The sequence below is a fragment of the Crocodylus siamensis genome, chromosome 2 (genome assembly GCF_052110815.1).
Source record: "Crocodylus siamensis isolate JL-2025a chromosome 2, ASM5211081v1, whole genome shotgun sequence".
Taxonomy (NCBI): domain Eukaryota; kingdom Metazoa; phylum Chordata; order Crocodylia; family Crocodylidae; genus Crocodylus; species Crocodylus siamensis.
In genome coordinates, this window is record NC_143396.1 from 285,893,808 (window position 1) to 285,899,445 (window position 5,638).

Below are 5,638 nucleotides of genomic sequence, written 5' to 3' on the forward strand. Positions count from 1 at the left end.
CACATGCACCATGTGCCATGCCTCTCATGGCACCCTGTGGCCATGCACCACGACCCCCATGCCATGCCCCCCCTGCACAGCCAGGCACCAAGCCCTACTGCATAGCCACAAGCCATGTCCCCCATAGGGTCACATGCACCGTGCCACACCCCGTGGCCTCTCCCTGCACCACGCCTCACAGTGGGGAGCACAGCCTGGCCCCCACTGCCTCTGCTCCCACCTCTGCTTGCGTGTCTGTCTGTCCTAAGACTCTGGGCAGCGCATGAGCAGTTGGCCCAGAGCGTTACAGGCAGACAGACACACAGACAGAAGTGCTATGGCTTTTATTATAGTAGATAATGATGTTTAATTTTAATCACAAAAAAATGTGGATTTTGGGTCACTTTTTTTATATCCAAAACTTAGGGATTTTTTTTTTATCAGAGAAAACCAGGATCCCTGATGATAATGTATTTCAAGCAGCATTTCTTATCTTTGTAACTTCGCTGTCCTTTCTGGCCAGTCCTGCTCCTGAAAGGATCTAACCTAAATTTCAGGCTATATCTCCATTTATTTCTCAGAGTTATGCAATTTTGCCTCTTTCCACTTAATTAACCTATTATTGCTCTGCATATATTCTTCTGTGTTATTTCAGGTTCCAACTGCTTACTGCAAAAAAAAAAAAAAGGTTAGTGTTTTCCAACCACATTTGTGAAAGTAATTGAAAATGAAATCAGGACAGTTTTTGCAGAAAAAATGTCTCCTAAAGCATGTTGAACCACCAATTAAATGGACGCAATAACTGCCTTGTTTTAATTCAGCAAAATGAGTCATTCTGAAACTTCTGGTAGAAAATTATTGTAACGAGGTCCAGAACCCACCATGAAAGAAAGCCTTCAAATTTGCTAAATGATTTGGAGTTGTTCTTGTTCATACTGGTTAGAGTGAAAGTCTAAAATCTGGCACCATTAGTCAAAGACCCAAAACCAGGCCAAAATTGCCAGTGCCGAGTCCCAAGGGAGTTTTACTTGTCCCTCCAAAGGATTTAGACTTTGTATGTAAGGAAGGATTGAAGATGCTGGGGCCCAAGGGACAACTGCTTTCTGGAGCATCATCACCATTTCCCTCAAAGGTCCAGAAATCCAAAGTGAAGCATTGTCTCGGCCAGCATTATGCTGGGAGGGCTCTTTTATTGCAGAGACATTTTCCCACTCTACAGAAAGGCTTTACCACCCTGACTCTGGCTTCCCTGGGGAAGCAGGGAGCTGAGCCATCCTCTGTGGGTCTCCTATCACTTCCGGGGCTAGTGGTGGAAGCCCTGTCTCTCGAGCCATCTCAAGGTGCAGGTGCATTGATCCACTGCAAGCCCACAGCTCTGGATGTCCAAGGGTTGAATCAGGCCCCTTCTGGGAATTGTCTGTCTATTCTTTGTCTCTCTTCTTGCCTTGGTGTGCAGCAGTGGCAAAGTTGTGTGGACAGGGAGGGACTGTTCAAAATCTCAGGTTAAGTAAGGAAGACAGGAAAGCTTGGTCCTAAAAGCAATAGAGACGTGCTCAAGTAGTCTAGTTCAGGGGCGCCCAACCTTCTGGCCCCAGAGGCCAGACGAGTTGCGTGGGGTCAGTCCACAGGTGTGATCCAGCTCGCTGCCCCCACTCTGCATGCCTGGATCTGGCCACATGCCAGCCTAACCTTGAACATCTGGGTCCAGCCATATACTGGCACAATCTGGCACAGAGGGTCATGTTATCCGGCCCCTGGAGCTCTCCATGCGCTGTAAATTCAGCAGCAGGGGGGTGGCAATCAATGTCGCTGCTGCTCCCCCACTGCCAAATTTCCAGACCCCTGGGGAGCTGTGAGGGCCAGATGACATGGCTCTGTGAGCTGGATATGGCCTGTGGGCTGGGGGTTGAGCATTGGTCTAGTCAAAACTGTCACAATGCTGATTCTTTCAGCCTCGCGTACTAACGACCTTAACCTGATAATTGCAGAGAATTCCTGCCCGATTGATGGTGGTAGCAGTTGGCTTCTGTAAGTGTTGCAGACTTCATAGTTGAGTACTTGAGCACAGTACTATGTAACAGGCGCTTAGCACTTTTTGAGACCAGGACTAGAGGCTTTCAAACCCGCATCAACTCTTTCTATTAGGTGGATCTCACGGTGTGAAGCAAATACGGCTTTGTCGGTGTGTTCAGGGAACGCCTGCAGTAAAACGCTAGGCCAGTTTGGATGCCTAGAATTAGCTGCATGCCGTTGCCCCTGAATGAAGCGGTGTTTGTAAAAGAGTTGTTTTATATGATGTTTCACGTGCAAACCCTCTCGTGGAGGATGGCGGATACACTTGGTCCCACGGGGATTAGAGCCAGCCCAGGATGCAGATTGGAGAGGCCACAGGAGTATGTTCTCACCTATAACAGCCCCCAAGGGACTGCTTTGCCAACTGGGGCCGGTGCACTGCAGCATGCTTCAGCCATGCTCTTTTCAACAATTAGGCTTCCGCCTTCTGTGGAGGTGGGAGTACTTGGAGATGAAGCCGGCAAAAAGTCTTTAGGCCAGTTTAAGCTTGGTTGGAATGGAAAAAAGAGGGTTTAACCAAGACCCCTCTGTGTCTTTGAATGTGACCTCGAGGCATCAAGAGCAGTGGGACTGGAAGGCAGTTTTGTGTGTTGCTTTATAAATTAGAGTACAAAAATGACTGTGCTTCATGAATTCCCTGAATTTCTGACTTGAATCAGGCAGAGCAAGCCTGTCTGAGCATGGCGGAGCGGAGAGGACAGCATGTTTGGCTTGAGCTTAGTATTTCTTGAAATGCCTGCAGTTAAACCAACAAAAAAAAATTGACTCCACTGGCTATTGGATGCATGTTGCTGCATTAGCAAAAAACGCAGCCCAGCTGCTTCACTACCTTGAATAGCCCCTCCATCCCGGGCGGAAACAAATCTTCAAAAATGAGCTCTCTGTTAATCGAACGAGACCTCAGAAGGTCCCGATCAGTCCCGCGTGCTCATTAATGATTGCTCAAAGTACAGATCTAAGCGCGGGGGATGCTTCCATGAAGTGGAAGGAACCATATTTTGAGCAACTCTCCGTGTCCCCTGGACAGTTTATTCATTTCTAAGCGCGAAGGCTGTACCGCGCGTATTAACCCAGAGCAAAAGACTTGGCTCCGCATGTGGGAAGTATAAGAGCAGCCCAGGCTGAGTGCAGGCACATGCTGTTGCTGTTTAATTCAAGGTAAAATATTTCATGATCAAACTCCCCGGGTATTTCTGAAACTGATTTCGTGTTTGGGGAAACATTTGGCTCGCCTTAGCCGTGCTTCCCTTTGAAACTGAGCAGCAGCGGGAGAGCCGCAAAACGCATGGGAGGCTTGTCTAAGCAAATTGGATTTCTCTTAGCGGGGCTGTGGTGCCAGGTCGGTAAGAAGGGTTTTGAACTGCTCTCTGGCACGGGTCCATTCAGCAGAGATCCATCGACGTGGAGACCGCTGTTATTAGTCTCCCATGGCTTCCAGCTGCCTTTGCTGCTCAGCCGAATTGTTTCTGAGGATGGATCCAATTCCCGCTTTAAGTGCCTCAGGCAGGTAGGCTCCTGGCCTCGGACGTGCATTAACACGGGGGCCTGGATTGCATTTGTTCAATGGGACGTTTGGGGACTGTTTTGAAAGCTCGGGACATGGAGATGAAGTTTTGATTTCTGTGGAGATCTTTTTTCAGTCTGAAGGAAATACCTGCAGAAGACAGGGGCTGTCTGCTGGGTTCCAGTTTGCTAGTGAAGAACAGGCGGGCAGATGGTCCTAGTGGTGGATGACACTGGCCTGGGGTCAGTCTTTAGCTCGGCTATAGACTTCCGGAATAACCTTGGAAAAGCAGCGTGATCTCCTCTGGACCTTGTTTACCCAGTGGTAAAATAAGCGGGGAGTCATCTGACCTCTGCGGGGTGTGAGAGTGCTTGTACAGCGACAAGGACCTCTCCTGGCCTGGGTGGAAGGCAGCTGACCTGTTGACTCAAGCCAAGAAGGACTCACTGCCACACTCAAGCTCTTGCGTTTCACTCTTCAACACAGGCAAAATATCAAAACAGCAGTGGTCCCTCACGGAGTGCAGTTTTCAGAGGTTTTCCCCCTTATCTCCTGAAAGGATACTCTTTGTGCAGTCCCTTCAGTTCCCTCCCGTACCTTTCTACACCCTTCCACACCAGCCCTTAAGAGAGGGCATCTTGTCCAGTCTGAGTGTCCTACGTGAACGGGGCCGGCTGGTCGGGCCCACTCAGAGGCGCTCAGCCCTGCTACGGGGGCCTGTCTGCACTAGAAGAGCAGAGCTTCATTGGCAAGGATAAAGCAGGATCAAACAGAAGCCGGTTTTCTGTTGAGATGACTATCATACTTCCATAAATGATGTCTCCTAAGTCAACACAAGCACTCCCCTAGCAGCATGGCTGCATCTATGCAAATGTTTTTGGCAGCACGATTCTGTTAGCTAGAGGGTGTAATTTTTTTCACACGCCTACCAGAGACAGCTATGCTGGTAGACCTTTGTGGTGTAGACAGTGCAGGGACATATAACAGGAAACAGGGAAGAAATGTCCTTTCCTGATGGCAGAGGTGCCCTGGGATAAGCAACACGGAGAAGGACGTGATGTGGGGAGGGTGAGCTGTGAATACCTCATTGAGGCCACAGCACAGCACCCCTGTAGTTTACTTCTTTCTTTCTAACGTATAACTTGTGGTCCCTTTTGAGACATTTTTAGGCCCTTGTTGCCAGGGTTATTTCTGCTTTTCAACTGCTGACTGTCTAGCACACAAGGAATAAACAGTCCTGACAGCATGGGGGAGACCCAGGTTCACCCGTTCCTGGGAGTGGCCTCCCCACTGAGCCACAGACCCAGGGTCCATCTTGCTTTATCTCCTGCCCACCCTGCAAATCTTGCACTCTCGGCTGCACAGGGCACCGGCATCACCAGGCGGAGTGAAAAGCTCTCCTCCCATCCACTCCTCTCTGCAACTGGGCAGCCAGCGTGCTCTCTCCGGGCCCTGGGTTTCTTGCTAGGGGCGCTCTCCTGCAAGGCAGGTGATATGGCTGAGAAGGGGGCCCCAGCCCAGGTCCTCAGGTTTCCTGGGACAGCATTGCAACTCTAAGCACATGATTTATAAAGGTGGGTAGGGACCTACTCAACAGCAACAAGACAAAGGGTTTTTTGCAGGCCACTCATGGCATGCAGAGCTGATTTTGCTGGTTTTGTGTAAACCCTGCCCCTTTGTGATGATTGGAAAAGAGGCCCTGCCCCTTGATGCTGATTCGCGGAGAGGCCCCAGCAGGGGGAGGAGAGATGAGAGGGCAGCTACCACCTTGCCTGTTGCCCTTCCTGCTGCCCTGCCAGCTGGCACCTTCCCCTCCCGGCAACAAGGACCATTGGCTCCCACTGCAGAGCCAGCAATTTTTTTTTTATTAAGTTTTTGTTGTTGTTGTTGCTGTTGATTTTGAGGATTTTGCAGTTTCTGCAAAATCTTTAAAACCACAAATTGAGGAGGTGCCTAAAGATGGGCATTTGCAACAGCAACCAGTTAGATTCCTTGGGTGCTGCGATCCCTCCGTGACAGAAACACCAGCTGGAGAGAGGGAGAAAAACAGTACGACATTCAGGCACCCTTGGAGGAAGAGCA